The sequence below is a fragment of the Peromyscus californicus genome, unplaced genomic scaffold (genome assembly GCF_007827085.1).
Source record: "Peromyscus californicus insignis strain IS unplaced genomic scaffold, ASM782708v3 Scaffold_24__1_contigs__length_46423439, whole genome shotgun sequence".
NCBI lineage: Eukaryota > Metazoa > Chordata > Mammalia > Rodentia > Cricetidae > Peromyscus > Peromyscus californicus.
In genome coordinates, this window is record NW_026294535.1 from 13,082,112 (window position 1) to 13,099,751 (window position 17,640).

Consider the following 17,640-nt stretch of genomic DNA (forward strand, 5'->3'; position numbering starts at 1 on the left):
GGCAGAGCCGGGTCTTGAGTGGTTCTGGCTAACCCTTGCAATCCATGCCCACCTGGAGTAAAGGGCTCCAGGTACTAGTCCAGAGCACTAACCAAGACGACACCTGTGCTTAACCGTCTAGAAAACCTCAAGTTCGTCACGTCTGAAGCTGAACCCTCTAGCTCTTGCCTACTGTGTGGATGACCTTAAGCCTCCAAAAGACTGGAACAGAAATGGTGTTCTCCTGTCTCTGCCCTCTACCCACCCCCCCACCCCCCCACTCAGCTGCTGGCTTTTGATGCTACCGTCTTTTCCTAGAGGCAAATGCTGTCCCTGGAGCTGGGGTACCATCCTCCAGTTTTGACCACCCCTGGCCTCTGCTCTGCTATACTGATGCGGCCTTGCATCCCCTCTACCCAAGCATTTTCAATCCTGACTGCCAGGATTCCAGGCTGCCAGGGGCCTGGCAGATGAGCTCAGCTTGATTTAAGTGGAGGCATTCAGGGTCTGATCCCTGCGGGCCTCGGGCCTCCATGCTTCTGTTTCTCAGACCATGATTTCTCCAAATTTGTATCTCTCGGCTTGCTAATCTGGAACAACTTTAGACGAACAAATCCGCCTTTCTGCTGCAGAAAGAAAAGAAGCCCAGCTCCTCCCCTTTGGCGCCTCTTCCCTGGAGCTCCCTCAGCACCAAGTACGCCTGTCCTCTGACTTATCAGGGGCTGTCATTGTTCCTTCCTCTGTGGCCACTAGACAAGAAGTGGGCTGTATGTGGCCTTTGCCTCTCCGGTTGTGCCTGACACTCAGGCACCCGGAGCATCTGCCTTGGGAAAGGGTCAACAGAGGAAGGGGTCTCCTGACTCTGCACGTGGCCTGCACACCACTTCCACTTTCCGGCCTCAGCCCTGAGTGGCCGCTTCACAGCTGGCTCTGTGTGTGTGTGTGTGTGTGTGTGTGTGCATTCTGCTACTTGGCATTTGCTCTGCCAACCTGGATTTGTTAAACGGAGGTCACAACTGGCTGTGTGTGTGTGTGTGTGTGTGTGTGTGTGTGTGTGTGTGTGTGGCATTTACTCTGCCAACCTGGATTTGTTAAACTGAGGTCACAGCTGGCTGTGTGTGTGTGTGTGTGTGTGTGTGTGTGTGTGTGTGTGTGTGTGTATTCTGCTACTTTGCATTTGCTCTGCCAACCTGAATCTGGATTTGTTAAACTGAGGTCACAGCTGGCTGTGTGTGTGTGTGTGTGTGTGTGTGTGTGTGTGTGTGTGTGTGTGTGTGCATATTCTGCTACTTTGCATTTGCTCTGCCAACCTGGATCTGGATTTGTTAAACTGAGGTCACAGCTGGCTGTGTGTGTGTGTGTGTGTGTGTGTGTGTGTGTGTGTGTGTGTGTGTTCATTCCGCTGCTTTGCATTTGCTCTGCCAACCTGGATTTGTTGAACCGAGGTCTTTTCCTCGTGGGCACACAGGCGGACCAGCCAGGCTGCATGTGAATTGTCCTGCCCTCCCAGAGTTGTGCGCTAGCAGGCCTCTGCCCTGGTGGGCCTCCCTGCAGAGACAGTGTATGGCTTGGCCATCAGCACAAAGAGCCCATTTGTACAGCAGGGTGCTGAATACATCCCATTATTGCTGACAGTTGTTCTGGGCACAGTACAGGGCGTGGAGTTTCCCCCGAGACAAACACAGGAATATCCAGAGATAGTGTGAGTTGCTCTCCAAAGTCCAGGGTGAGTCATCAGTAGGTGCTGTGGAGAGTGTCAGCCTGCCTGCGTGCACAGTCGGCTGGCTGCCGTGGGCATGATGGTGAGGGCTGTGCTGCTCTGCTCCGCTTTGTCCTGTGGTTGGTAAGTCTTTTAAAGCCCCTGCGTGAAAATAGGTATTGTCTGGCCTTTTGTAATTAATATCCTGCGAGATGCTTGAAAGAAATACAAAATCACTCTGTTCTAACTAGTTGTCTTTGCGCTTTCTCGAATCCCTCTCTGATTTCCCAAGTGGACTTCTAGGTCCTTATATACCCGAACTCCTAGTTAAGTTGCCAAATTCTCCATTCACCCTTTTGAGAAGTGTTAAGTTCAGGAAGAATGTGGAAGAGAGGGGCGGACACCAGGGGTCGAGTGTGGGGGCTCCAATGTTCAAAAGACCCCCCACACTGTCAGACCAGGCCTCTAACTTCCTACTCTGACATGCCGTCTTCCCACAGTGTCCATCCATCATTCCACTTTCCTTGGAGACTCAAACTTCCACATGACACCTCTGTGTCACCTCGGGCCACCACAGGCAAGAAGGGCGTAGCCTGTCGGACACTGCCCTGTGGGTGGGTGGGGGAGCAGACTGGGGAGAGGGAGTGCAGTGTGCCTTTGAGTCGGGGCTCCCTTGCCCATCCTGGGACGTCTCTGGTGGGATGTGGTGCGCTCTGCAGAAGTACAGGATCTGGGACATGCGCATCCTACCCTGGAGCTGCTGATGACGCAGGAAGTCAGCATTTGTGTGGCTGTGTGTGGCTGTTGTGGAAGGCTTTAAAAAGTGGCCTTTTATTCATTAGATATTAAAATATTTCTTTATTTCCTTTTTTTGTTTGTTTGTTTGTTTTGGTTTTTCCAAACAGGGTTTCTCTGTGTAGCTTTGGAGCCTGTCCTGGATCTCGCTCTGTAGATCAGGCTGGCCTCAAACTCACAGAGATCCCCCTGGCTCTACCTCCCAAGTGCTGGGATTAAAGACGGCGCCACCGCCGCCCTGCTGGTTTTTTGTTTTTTAAGACAGGGTTTCTCTGTGTAGCTCTGGCTGTCCTGGAACTCCTGGAACTGGCCTCAAATTTAGAGCTTGCCTCTGCCTCCTCAGTGCTGGGATTAAAGATATATGACACCACTGCCTGGTGATATTAAAATATTTAATTTTACTTCAGTCTTTTTTTTTTTTTTCTTTCTTTCTGGTTGATTCTTCATCACAGGTTTATCTAGAATGTCTTTTTTTTTTTTTTTTTTTTGGTGGAGCTGAGGATCGAACCCAGGGCCTTGAGCTTGCTAGGCAAGCGCTCTACCACTGAGCTAAATCCCCAACCCCTAGAATGTCTTTTAAAAGGGTATGTTCTTGGTAGCCCTCCTCTGGTCTGTAGAAACCACAAGAACTGGGGTTGTCAGAGGGAGTCGCAAGTTAAGAGACGTTGACCCCTTAAATCTCGGACGTTACATTTCTGTTATTTAAAAAGAAAAAAGTTGGAGGATCCAGTTGTGCCAGCAAAGTATCCCGTAGCCTCAGCATTGTGAGGGGCATGGCTCACAGAGCTTGGCATGCAGGGTGTCGGTGGGAATGAAAGAGAAATTGCTCCCCACATCACACTGCTTTTAAAACAGTTACAGCTGCTACACCCACCCCCACCCCGCTTCGTGCCAGGCTGTTCACAAAGATCCAGTGTAGCCTTATCCAGCCCTTGATTGGTGGACAGGCCATTCTGGGGGGGCCCCGTCCATGTTGGCACCCCTCACCTTTACAACCTCTCCATTTTCTCTAACCAGTGTGGGGGGCCGGGGGGGGGGTTAGTTATACTATCGGGGTTAGCCTTCACCGTGGCCAGGGACTCTCTCCTGACCGTGTCCTTCGCTTGCCTGGGTGTGACCTGATAAGAACAGCGATGAGAAAGTCAGGACTGAATGCCGCCGAGTGGCCTAAGGGCCTTTAAATCCAGGTCATAGTTTAAATTTTAATATTACACGAAGGTTAAGTTACAGTGGAGGTAATCATATTAAGTGAATTAGGCCTGTCTTGGGCAGTTACCACGCCTTCTTACTTATAGTTCCTGGGTTTCATATAGATATGTACAATCGTGTGTGTGTGTGTGTGTGTGTGTGTGTGTGTGTGTGTGTGTGTGTGTGTGTCACAGAGAGTAAAAGCAAAACCAGGAATGGAGTCGGGGAGGAGCCCTGGAGGGAATATGCCCAGCCAGCGATCTATAGCATACTGATACGAAAACGTCTTAGGCTACACAATGCCGGGTACGACGAAAGCTGTTTTCCCTCGTAACTTTTTAAACGTTAAGGGGTGGGTATGGTGGCACGCCTTTAATTCCAGTACTTGGGAGGCAGAGGAAGGTGGATCTATGTGGGTTCAAGACCAGCCTGGCCTACAGAGTGAGCTCTTCTTGGCCGTCTAGAGCTACATAATGAGACCCTGCCTCAAAAAAAAAAAAAAAAATTTTTTTTTCTTAAAATGAAAGTAAAGTTATAGGGACAGAGCATTAGGATTGGAAGCGATGCTATTTGCTCTGTTACTTCACACAGCTTAGTACTTTCTTCCATAGTTTTTCTTTTTAAAATGACCGTAAAGTGTTAAATATTATGCAGAAGAAATATTGCATTAAGGAAAAAGAAGGTAGAATGCCCAAGAGCCAATGCCAGTTACAGACGTGACCTGTGACTCTCCTCGACTCGGGTGATCACTTCACAGCCCTCCCAGCCCTAAGATACCAGCCCTGTCTTAAGATTTCTGTTAATCATTATCCTGCCTTACCTCATCCTTTTTACCACCTTTCTGTTTATGCTCCGGGGAGTTGGCATCTGACCTTTATAAAGCATCATTCTGAATATGTTCCTGTTTGCTTGTTTTGGTTTCTGTTTGTTTGGGTTTGGTGGAGGAGGGGGTATTGTTTTTTGTTTTGTTTTGTTTTTTGGAAGAATTTTACCAGGTAGCTGTAATGGCCAGGCTCTCACTGTGTAGCTCAGGCTACCTCAAACTGATGATGCTCCAGCCTCAGGTTCACCAGTGCCTGGGTGTGTTCTTCTTTAACCTGCTTTATCTCACACTTAGTCTTCTAAATTAGCAGAGATCTCTAGTCCACGTGACTCCACTGTGCACGCGCGTCTGTACGAGCGTGTATGTACACTCCCCTCGCCAAGGCCTTTGGGTTATCTGTGCCTTGTTCCTTGTTTTTTTCCGGGGGTTTGCTTTTGTGGCTGATGCTGTCGTGAATACTTTTAATGTACTCTCCTGTCTGAGCAGTGTGGTTTCTGGATCTTCAAGACATGTGCATGTTCAAATGCCAGTTTTCAATATTTTAGGAATCAATTCTATGTAAACATGTCCAGTTTGTCTTAATCTGATTTTAACACTGCTTCCTTTCAAAATCCTAGAACTGCCAATATGTACTTAGTTAGCAAAGTTCTGTTCTGTTTCAGCTTCAGAGAAAGTAGCTTCAACCTTAAGGATATGGCTTTATTGTTTTTTGGGGTTTTTTTTTTTTTGGTAGTTATTGTTGCAGAAACCATTTTTGAAAGTCCAGACGAAACATTAAAGACTAGGAATCACAAACAAAACAGTCTAGCCCTCAGAAGTTGCATGCGCTCTGTGTAACCAGTCTGTCTCTTTAGCCATCCCAAGGTAAGTGACACTGTCCTGTGTCATGACACCAGGGATGGCTGGGGGGTGGGAGGGTGGGGATGGCTAGCTTCTGAGAAATGCTTCGCTATGGTACTGTCGTTATACAAACATCATGAAATACACTTACCTAAGCCGCCGCGGCGGTCCAGCCTCCTCCAAAGCCAGAGTGCAAGGCCCAGCCTTTTGCTCCTGAGTACAAACCCGAATACGGATCACTGTGCTAAATACCGTGAGCAGCTGTAACATAAGCAGGGTTTGTGTGTATGCTTCTAAACACGGAGAAAACAATAAAAATACCAAGGATTTTTGCTTTCATGGTGCACCTGTGTAGGGTGCACTTACCGTGAAGGGAGCTTCCAGGACTGAAGCCTCCCTGCGTGAGTCAGTGGGTGACTCAGTGGTGAGGGACTGTGAGGGCCTGGGGCGTTCATGGATAGTCCTATAGATGCTACTTTTAGAAACTGGACTCTTGGGCACCACTAAATGTACAAAACAACAACATTTTTCTTCAATAGTAAACTGATCTTAATATCACTTTTTATTTTCTAAAAATTTTTAAGTTCTTCAACTTGGTGACTTTTTCTAATAACAGCTAGACATCGTCTAGCTGCACCAGTTAAAAGAGACGTTGCCTAGTTACACCAGTGGTTCTCAATCTTCCTAATGCTGAGACCCCTTAACACAGTTCCTCACGCTGTGGAGACCCTCATACACACACACACACCATACAATTATCTTCGTTGCTACTTCATATCTGTAATTTTGCTGCTGTTATGAATCACAATGTAAATACCTGATATGCAGGGTATCTGATATCTGACCCCAAGGGGGCCATGACCCACAGGATGAGAACCACTGAGCCATACAAAAAAATACTTTCATATTCTGTAAACTTTCTTCTGTTTTAAAATGTTTGGTTTTTTTTTTTTATACTCTTTGATCTTTAAAAAGAAAAAACAAACAAAAAAAGCTGAGGCTCAAACATAACACAATAACCTAGGCCTTCCCACGATAGAGGCTATCCACACTGATGGCTTCTCCCACGTCCTGTCCCACCGGACAAGGTCTTCAGGAGCAGTCAATCACATGGAGCCACCGTACGGCGACAGTGGCTTCTTCTCAGTGGCCTCCTGGAGGACCTGCTTGGTGCTGTCTTAACAGTTAACTGTTCTGTTTTGAATGACCTGTAGAAGGAGGGTAAGATAAAGTAATGATAGAAAGTACCCTGAGTACCTCCACCAGGACATGGTCCTTTATTTCCAAGTGACACTGTCATGTGTCATGATGCCAGGGATGGCTGGGCGGGGGGTGGGGGGTAGGGGGGGTTAGGTTCTGAGAAATGCTTCACTGTGTGATGATGTCGTTGTGCAAACATGAAATACACTTACATAAGTACGTGTCACACTTTTCTGTGACTGCTAATGAAGTAGGTTTGTTTACATGGGTGTCGCCCAGACACATGAGTAATGGGTTGTGCTGTGATACTAACACAGCTGTGATGTCACCAGGTGAGGGTTGTTTTTTTCCCCCAGCTCCATTATGGCCTGATAGGACTCAGGCATACTGCATGCAGACAGAACCCCATACACAAGATAAACATAAGTAAAACCTTTCAAAAAAGAAAAAGAGAAAGAAAAAGTCTTTAGAGGGCGTCTTGCACATGCTAATGAAGTTTCTTGCGTATTTGCCTGTTTGTCTCACTTGAAAGCAGAGGCACTATGGACTTTGTTTTAAAATATAAAACTAAGCCGGGCGGTGGTGGTGCACACCTTTAATCCCAGCACTTGGGAGGCAGAGCCAGGTGGATCTCTGTGAGTTCGAGGCCAGCCTGGGCTACCAAGTGAGTTCCAGGAAAGGCGCAAAGCTACACAGAGAAACCCTGTCTCGGAAAACCAATATATATAAACAATAGCAAGAAGGAATGGGAAACAAAGTCTTTCATCTCTTCCCAGTCTATTATCCCACGGGTAACTATCATCCAACATTCTTAGGCTATCCTTCTAGAAAATCCCGTGCACATGCAGTACACTTGTACTCATCTACAATACCCCGCTCCACCCCCTCCTGAAGCGCAGATGGATATGCACCAGAGGCATAACTCAGCATCTTGCCTTTCCCCCTTCACAGTTTGCCTTGGACAGCTTCCCGTGGTCGGCATTCAGCTCCGTTTCCATTTCAGTCACCACATCGTTTTCTGGTGCAGCGTATTTTTTTTTTTTAAAGTGGTTCACTGTTGATGGTTGTCTGTGCCGTTTCCAAAACTGGAAGCGGGTGGTGGTGGTGGTGGTGGTGGTGGCGGCGGCAGCAGAGGTGGAATCAGACTGTGGTAGTAGAAGCACTAGCGAGGGATTGGAAGAGAGGCAAAGACTTACACACACCTTCACTTTCGTTCCTCGTCTTCACATCTCTTAGAGCTGCTTGGTTTTAAAACTATGTGGACACTCAAAGGAGCTAGATATCTGGGCCTGGTAATTCCAGTTACTTAGGAAACTGAGGCAGGAAAATTACAAGTTCAAAGGTCAATTTAGATTTCAGAGTGAGTTCAAGACCAGCCTGGACAATTTGATCTCAAAATAAAAAGTAAAGCCAGGCAGTGGTGGCGCACGCCTTTGATCCTTGCGCTCGGGAGGCAGAGGCAGGCGGATCTCTGAGTTTGAAGACAGCCTGGTCTACAGAAGAAGTTCCAGGACAGCCAGGAATACAGAGAGAAACCCTGTCTCAAAAAAAAAAAAAAAAAAGGCCGGGCGGTGGTGGCGCACGCCTTTAATCCCAGCACTCGGGAGGCAGAGCCAGGCGGATCTCTGTGAGTTCGAGGCCAGCCTGGTCTACAGAGTGAGATCCAGGAAAGGCGCAAAGCTACACAGAGAAACCCTGTCTCGAAAAACAAAAACAAAAAAAAAAAAAAAAAGTAAATAAATAAAATAAAATAAAGAGAAAGAGGGCTGAGAGCTGAGTGTAGCTCATTGGTGGAGTGTTTGCTTACATGCACAAGGCCCCACATTCAGTCCTCCATACTTCCCCCAAAGAGAGGGGGTGGGCAGAATATTTTTCCTTTCTCCTCATGGTGGTCATGATTGTGGAGAAGAAAAGTGTGATGTGTAGCTAAAAAAAAAAAACGTGAAGAGTGGAATTGTGTTTACAGCCTAGTGGCTAGAGACTTGGGAGTTCCAATTGTCTTCTCCCTTGGCTGTAGTGGCGACATTCCTGTGGCCACTGAACTATTTGCTGTAACCTCATTACCAGCCTTTTTTTGTGATCTCTTTGGACCTGGGAGATTCCCTGATGCGGAGCTTAGCTTTGCCTTAGTGTGTCTGCAAACATCCCCGCACTGAGTAGACCCTAAGGGAAGGCCTGGTGGGGCTGCGCGTCTGCGTGGGTCTCCAAACAAAGGTGAAGGAAGAGATGGAAGGGATCCAGGCAGGCGCACTGAGCCTGGACAAGGTTCACTGGGTCAGGCTGTTTGCTCCGGGAAAGAGGGAGAAAGTACAGAATGTATTCAAAGATGGGGTTGGGTCAGGGCATGGAAGCCTTAAAAGTCCAACTTGAGGAAGTTGAACTCCATCCCGAAGACAGTGTGTGACCATTGAAAGGAGTAGCCTGGGGACACATGAGTAAAGACCATGGCAGTGATCCAGCATGCAGTAGAAAAGATTTGAGCTAGACATGTAAAGAAGGGTGAGTGAGCTGAAAGAAGGTAAGGGGAAAAATGTGGTGGGTGTGGTGGTCGAGGGCGAGCGGAGATTAGCCCTAAGGACTGAGGGACTGTTAGTTCCATAGCATGACACCGAGAATAGATGGGTCAGATCTTGAGATAATCATATCTGGGTCGGGGCAAGAACAGTTGGAAAGATTTATTGACATTGTTGGTGAAAGATGCTGGGTGAGTGGAAAATTGATGATTGTACCCAAATCTGCTTGTCACTTAGTTCTTGCCTAATTACGCTGTCACTTTGCCTCTGTTTATGAATATTAAGTTAGTTCCTTTGAAGGATGGACCCCATAATGTGAAATAAACATGCCCTTGTCTCTGATTCCATGTGATTGAACACTTGGAGTCAGTCCTGTGATATGAAGTATGTGTTCACCAATTGTCATGTTCATGGTTACCCAGGATGAAAAGTAATCAAGCCAGGTGTCTTTGCCAGAGGATTGAGGTGTTTACAGGCATATTCACAATGGCCTTAATAATCAAACAAGCGTGACAACATGTGAAGCAGTGAGGGCATCAGAGCCACTGAAATATAGAGACCAAAGAAACGTTAGTTAATCAGTTTCAGGCTAATATCTCGGGCTGAATGAGGTTTCAAAATGTTCTTGGTTGATGAATATCAAACAGATGGTCCTCTAACATTTTGAAATGCTGAATAAAGTAGGTGGACCGAGCTGAATTAATGAAGCATTACCATATTGTAGATAAAGTGACATTGTTCAAAGCCTTGGAGTCAAGTTCATCAGCTTTCCCAAGGCCAAAGAAAGGAGAAGAAAAAAAAAAACAAAAAACCCCACCATTCAAATATCTTAAGGAGGCAGCATGGATAAAGTCTATTAAGAAGCCTATTTGACTCTTTGGGCATACAGTCAGTAGGTTTTCAAGCCATGGGTCTGAACACAGGCAGTTCTGTGATAAGCTCAAAGCAGGTGCCTCGTCTGAGTTCTCACGGTCTTGAGGGCGGGGAGTGAGGGCTCTAAGTGGGGTACCAGACACATGATTCGATCCACTGCCCTAGTCAAGGAAGAACGTTGTCTGGCATTGGAACTCCCGAGCTGCCTTCCCAACCACTGCCTTAGGTGGTGGTGGTTTTTCCTTGATGCTATACTAAAAATGCCTGGAACAGAGCAGCTCACTTGTCAGGGGGACGGTCCATCGTGGCAGCAGGCGGGAAACAGAGAGCGCTGAGTTCCTTGCTCAGCACGCAGGCCAGGACGCACACCCACTTTTAGAGGGGGTCTCCCGCATCGATTAACCTAATTAAGAGAACCCTTCAAAGGCATCCCCAGAGGCCAGCCTGATCCCTCCAGGTGTGCCTGAAGCTTGTCTCCTGGGTGGCTCCAGAGCCTGCTCAGGTAACAGTAACCATCACATCTCCCCCGTAATAGACACCCCCCCCCTTTAGTAATCTAATCAGGGTTTGTTGGTTCGTTGGTTTTTCTGGACAGAACTTCTGTCTCAGTACCTAGTTGGTGGAGGAAATAGGTGACCACAGTGCTACCATGCTGCTAGACTGCGTAGGGAAAGTAGGATGTGATGTGCCACGGGATTCTTCTTTGCAGCCCGTAAGGAAATGACCTGTTCCCTCCAGAGAATCTTCTTTAACTCCTGCCTTTTCTTTTGGTCTGAAAACAGCGCCTTTGTAATCTGTCCGATGGAAAGAACCACGGCTACCGAAGATAATTGGAGTTTGTCTAGTATTGATAAAGGTCTCCAGGGGAGAAATAGTGGAAATGCCCTAAATTACCAGTTGTGCATTTTAGAAGCAAAATGATTGGTTGTCTATCGTGTGATAGATAATATTCTCTTAGATAAGGACTTAGCCTTAGCTTCAAGTGTGTGTGTGTGTGTGTGTGTGTGTGTGTGTGTGTGTGTAAGTGTGTGGGTGCTGTGTGTGAGAGTGTGTCTGTGTAAGCATGTGTGTGGTGTGTGTGAAAGAATGTGTGTGTGTGTGTGTGGTGTGAGAGAATGTGTGTGTGGTGTGTGTGTGTGTGTGTGTGTGTGTGTGTGTGTGTGTGTGTGTTTAATTTATTTATTTATTTGGTTTTTCGAGACAGGGTTTCTCTGTGTAGCTTTGGACCCTGTCCTGGATCTCGCTCTATAGACCAGGCTGGCCTCAAACTCACAGAGATCCACCTGCCTCTGCCTCCCGAGTGCTGGGATTAAAGGCGTGCGCCACCACCGCCCAGCGTGTTTTAATAGTAGGTCTAGTTACACTATCCCTGACTCCCAGACACAAGCCTACTTAACCTTGGTTTGCAGTAACACAGGAATATATTGACTAAATCAGACACATCCGTTCTTGGGCGGTCTCCTGTGACCTCACAGCACATGAACCAAACATGAACCCCCTGAAATACAGTCTAGTCACAGCTCTGGAACTTTGCGCACTTAGTAAGAAAGTAGACCGGTGCTTCTCAACCTGTGGGTCGCAGCCCCTTTTGGGGGGGGGGGTCAAACAACCCTTTCACAAGACCGTCTACATATCAGATATTTACATTACAATTCATAACAGTAGCAAAATGACAGTTATGAAGGTAGCAGTAAAAATTATTTTATGGGGGGCTGGAGAGATGGCTCAGCAGTTAAGAGCACTGGATGCTCTTCCAGAGGACCCGAGTTCGCCTCCTAGCACCCACATGGTGACTCCCAACCATCTATCGTGGGAACTGATGCCCTCTTCTTTCATAAAGGCATACATGCAGGCAGAGCACTCAGATGAATCAAATAAATAATTTTATAGTTGAGGGGGGGTCACCATAACATGAAGAACTGTATTAAGGGGTCGCAGCATTAGGAAGGTTGAGAACACTGACATCAGAGGCTGAGCATCGTAGTGCACCTGCAATCCCAGCAAACAGGAGCTGATGTAAAGTCCCTAGTTCAAGGCTAGCCTGGGCAACACAGGGTGACTGGTCTCAAAAAAGATTTTTAGTTGGGTGGTGGTGGCACATGCCTTTAATCTCAGCACTCGGAAGGCAGAGGCAGATGGATCTCTGTGAGTTCAAGAGCTATACAGAGAAACATTGTCTTAAAAAAAAAAAAAAGAAAGAAAGAAAAGAAAAAGAAAAAAAAAGAAACCAAAACATAAGAGTAAAAATAAATCACAACTTTTTTGCCTCATCTTGCATTCATACCCACAGAATGACCCATTGGTCAACTCAGTTTTAAATACCTTAAGTAATCTTGTTTCCTAAACATTGCACTTGGTAATAGACTTCGCCTATGTGGTATTCTCCAGGTAGACTGTCTTAGCTGGGTTCTTTCCTTGCTTTTGGTTTCAGGATTTTTTTTTTCTTTTCCTTTTGAAACTACCTTCAAGCTTACGGCAATCCTCCTGCCTCGACTTCCTGAGGATTAGGATGACAGTTGTGAACTGCCGCAGGCATCTGGGTAGCTTTTCAAGCCTCCGCCCCCAAGTCCGTATCAGGTGTCTCGTTCCCAGAGCCTCCCTGAGTCATCGGGCTTCCTCACAGCTTCCTCTTTGTCCCATTCTCTGTAACACGTACTGCATTCTCCTACACACATGTAATTCATGTGCCTCTCCACCCAAACGGCGGACACTCCCAGGGCCAAGCTTATCAGGTCCCTCTCTGTCTGTGACTTCAGAGCTCGTAGCATACTGCCTGGCCCACGAAGCAGATGGGGAGAGAAGGGGAGGGGGGAGGGCATTTTCCAAATAGAAATTCTGAATTTGGGTGGGCTGGTTTGGAACCTAACTTAATCAGTTCTGTCAGCTATCATAGAAACAATGCGGTCTGTGTACGTGAGCCCTAATTGTACTCTGTGTACTTTTCGGTTAAATCCAGCCTCTTGGAGAAACATTGGCTCTCTAAGTAACCATTATGTAATGAGACAAGACATCAGCCCAGTGTATGTCAACGTGGTATTTAGGGATTGCTGTGTTTCGGAATTTAAAAAATGAAGCATTTCCACATCTAAATCAGATGCAACTCATTTACCCCCCAGATATTAGTGCCTAGCTGTAGACCTTACCCTCTTCCATTACTTTTGCTTTATACTTTATGTTTTATTTACACACGTGCGTGTACTCTCGCGAGCGCGCGCGCGCACACACACACACACACACACACACACACACACACTTATCAGATAGCATCACGGGCATGCTGGAAACTAAAATGCAGTACACATTTGCAGACTAATTAATGGTCTTACTATAAAATGATGATTTTGACAGCGCTTGGGTCTTCATGGTCTAAGATTTTTTTTAACCGCTTATATTACTTTTTTGAGATATAACTTACGGTAACTCACATATATCTTAGATGTGTGGTTGGATGATTCCTACCCTACATGGAGTAAACTGTCATCTGGGTCAGTGTTGTTGGTGGCCTGGTGCTCCTCAGCGCCCCCTTCTGGTGACTCCCTCTCCCACATTCTGCAAGGGTAAGCACTGTGCTGGTGTCAGCATGAATGTTTTCGTTCTTGTTTAAAGTATTATACGCAGGAGCTCCCTCTACAACAGTGGTCCTCATCTCCCCCAATGCTGCGACCCTTTAATACAGTTCCTCATGTGGTGGTGACCCCCAGCCGTAAAATTACTTCCACCGCTACTTCATAACTAATGGTGCTACCGTCATGAATGGCAACGTAAGTATCTGAGATGAAGATGGTCCTAGGCGACCCTTGTGAAAGGGTCGTGTAACCGCCAAAGGGGGGTGGAGACCCACAGGTTGAGAACTGCTGCTCTGTGGTATTATGTATCAGCACTCATTTGCTCCTTTGCCTTTAAACTACTTGTTGTGTGGTTTTCATTTTGGCCACACCGATGCTACCGAAGGACACATTGCTATAACTTGCTAATAACTCGGTGTATTTAATAAGACCCTGGCTATTGGGTGTCAGTGCAGGATTGCTGAGTGGGAGCCTGCAGAGACCTTGCGGGCGGTAGAGTTCAGCCACCTGGCTCCCTCACACAAGGGTCCCAAGGCCTGAAGTTAGCTCCAGCACAGACTCTTATTCCACCTGGGTCAGGTGTCTGCCCGAGGTGACGGTGTTGTATCACAGTTCATGGTATAGTCTGTGGAGGACTGTATTGACCACTTTGCCCATTGTGGTGAGGAAAACAAAGAGAGAGCTTTAGTTCAGCTCCTGGTTTGAGAGGGTGTTCAGTCCAGCGTGGCAGGGAAGCGTGGCAGCTGGGCAGTGGTCTGAGTGTGAGGTCGCTGCGCCTCACATCTTGAGAGACAGGAAGCCCAGAGTTGGGCTGGAAGCAGAGCCAGGCTATAAACCGCAGAGGCTCCTTAATTTGCCATATGCTCCAGCTAAGCCTCTTCTCCCCACGTCCCCAGATTGTGCCACCATCTAGGGAGCAGCCCTTCAGCTCCTGCGTCTCTGGAGTACACTCCAGTCCCAAACCATGACAAGAGCCCTGGTCAACAGGAACGCAATACTGCCCAAACTTGACAGTGCTGACTCTTGCTTGGCAAGAGTTTCAGTTATGTAGAGGCTTCCTTCGGTCTCTCACCTGGAACACACCCACCTCCCTCTCAGTGTCAGTGAAATGAAGGGTAACCGACTCTGTCCGAGAAACCGGTCATTAAAGAAGAGGGAACACTGAACTATTTCCTGTGTTTTTATAGCATTTTTAGTTTCAAGGTATTGTCTTGAATGTTTTGTGTTCTTGAATGTAATCCTTTCTAAGCTCTGATTAAACACACACACACACACACACACACACACACACACACACACACACACACACACGTGCGCGCAAACCAAAAACCACAGAATTATTCTTAGGATGGGAAGTCTTAGGGTAAATTCTGTTTCTGTGGTCTCTGCATGTAAAAACAAACAAATCCTTAATCTTAAACCTTCCTGCCCAGGCAGCAGTGAGAGTCACAGAAAGTTTCATAGAAAGAATTCTGAAGGGGAGAGATTGGTGGATTTATAGCAAAGGGAAATCAATCCTTTGTTGACCTACTGGCCAGGGAGTAACCACAGAGCATTCTTCAGAGTGTTCGCGTCTCTTTAGATATAGTTAGCAGGGGCTGGAGAGATCGTTCAGTGGTTACGAGCCCTGGCTGCTCTTCCAGAGATTCCCGGTTCAATTCCCAGCACCCACATGGCAGCTCACAACTGTCTGTAACTCCAGTTCCAGGGGATCTGACATCCTGACACAGGCATACATGCAGGTCAAACACATGAGACAGTAAGTAAAATAGATACAGTTAGCAAATGGGGGTGGGACGGGGTGGGGAGAGCTTGTCTTTTCCCAGCTGTAGAGCGCTTTTACACGGGATTCAAACCATCAGTTGGGCGTGGCATTAACGGAATGAATAGTAAGTAGTATTTTATATTTTCAGGTGGAAAAGTGGAAGTTACATCATAGTAGATACTCATCTACTTAACCTCACTCAGTTCATTAGTGGCAAATTTCATACTTGTGTGTTTGTGTGTGCACTCATGTGGGGTATGTGTGTGTGTGTCGGCAGAGGCAGCAGGAGGGTGTTCTTATTGTTGCTCTTGGCTTTGGACATTAACACATAAAGTTTCTACCTTCCTAGAGTTAGCATTGGGTTTAGTATGTAGAAACCAACATTTTCAGCCCTTGCCCTGTCCGAGGCTAGTTAAAGCATTGGCGAGCACCTTTCAGGACGGCCTCCCAGTTAGTTACCCTGTGGCATAGACACACTGTCCTCATTTTACACATAGGAGATTAGGCACACAGAGAAATCACTTATACAAAGTAACACAACATGGCAAAACTGCAGATTGAATCAAGCTGGTTTGGGTCAGAAATCTGTGCCTCACGCTCTCGCTTATGCCCCATCCGAGTCATTGACCTCTCCGTAGGACACATGGCTGTGGAATCCCAAGAAATCTGAGCTGCCTGCTAGCTGCATGCGCTGTGGGTTGGCCCAGGCAGGCTGCTTCCTCTGTTTTGGAAATACAGTCAACCCAAATATAGACTTGGATTTTTAAGATGGGTCATGATAGGGTGTTTATCTTTAAAACCGCAGTTCACAATGCCTTTTATTTCTTTGCGGATCCTCTTCTCCCGAATTATAAAGTGTTCCTAGAGCACTCGCCTCCCTCTGAAACAAGCGTCTCTGGTGTCTTTAATCTGCAGTGACAGTGGAGCAGGAAGCCTGTGCTCATCTGCAGCTGATGGCGAGCATTTAGTGACGGTGGAAGTTCGTGTCTGAACTCAGCCAGAGGAGGGAGTTCCTGTCTGGCGTTGAGAGTCATTATCGGTGGCTTTAGCAGAAGTCGCCTGCATTTTTCATTAGGCAAGATATCTTGGGGTTTAAGCTAGCTTCCCTTGTAAATATCAGATTGAAAACAGAGCCAGTAATTGCCTCGTGGCACCAAGGACTATCTTAACTGAGGTGGTCTGTGTTTATGTATGTGCCTGCCCAGGCAGCGGCTCAGCACGGGCCCTGGCTGTCGGCAACCGTGGCCACAGCCGGGCAGACCCGGACTGCAACCACGATTCTGCCACTTGCCAGCTTGCTAACTCCCCACAAACCCTGGTCACTCTCCCCACCCAGAAAGTGGGAGTCTAAAGTCTAGCCTCAAGTTCTTGAGGACAACACTGAAGCAAGGTAGATGAGGCATTTAAAAAGTTGGCTTGTTCTTAGAAGACATCATAACTTTTTTTTATGTCTTCCTTTTCTTTTTATAAAATAATTTTGGATTCTCTAAGATCCCATCCTCTCTCAACCATTCTCCAGCTCTGCCTTTCTCCTTTAAACATGTCATTGCCGTCTTAGATTTAGGAGGGGAGAAGGCTGTGAGAGATACATGGATGGATGGATGGACAGACAGACAGACAGACATAAATAAATAATCTGATAATGTAAGGGATCTGGAGTATGGCAAGAGAGCAAAAGCCCTTACCACCGACCCTGATGACCTGAGTTCAGTCCTTCGGACCCACATAATCGGAGGAAAGACCTGGTTGCCACAAGTTGCCCTCCGACCTCCACAGTGCTCTGGCATGTGCGCACACTAAATAAATAAATAGATATCGATAAGCTGTCTTGGGCTTTGTCAAGCCTCACACACAGTAGGCAAGCACTCTAGCACTAAACTTCACCCTTGGCCCTAGGATACCTGTGTTTTTTAGATCATATTCAATTGAATTATGCTTACTAAGAAATAAGAAACCATATGTGGCTCTATTTTCATTGACAGAGAACTAATTGTATGTCTTTAGGGGATATGTAATGATATGTCTAGTTGTATGATATAATCTTATGTAATGATAACTCAAGCTTCAGTCTATGTAAGGATAACTCAAAATGCGTGGGGTTTTCATCTGAAAATTGTATTATTTCTTTGTGGTGATTACATTCAAAATTCTCTCTCTAGTTATCTTCCCTGTAGGACTCTGTGCTGTTTTCTATAATTTTATTCCTCTTGTCTAACTGTAACATTGTATCTATAAGCAGTCTCTCCCCATTCCCTCATCTCCTGGCCTCTTTCATCTAATTGTATGAACTCAGATTTTTTTTTTTTTTTTTTTTTTTTTTTTTTTTTTTTTTTTTTGGTTTTCTGAGACAGGGTTTCTCTGTGTAGCTTTGCGCCTTTCCTGGAACTCACTTGGTAGTC

General features: G+C 46.6%; 1 protein-coding gene across 4 annotated transcripts in view; it reads left to right on the top strand.

Moving 5' to 3' along the window:
* The window catches only part of Tmcc3 (transmembrane and coiled-coil domain family 3), a 156,581-nt gene that overhangs the window by 119,472 nt on the left and 19,469 nt on the right, over positions 1–17,640 (top strand). The window contains exon 1 of one of the 4 annotated variants that reach the window (XM_052753163.1): positions 1,712–1,822. The exons of 2 other annotated variants lie outside the window; for them this stretch is intronic. The gene's annotated coding sequence lies outside the window, so the exon portion shown is untranslated. Of the gene's footprint in view, positions 1–1,711; positions 1,823–3,548; positions 3,661–17,640 lie in introns of those variants that run through there. One more of the 4 variants, XM_052753165.1, reaches the window with a different exon arrangement.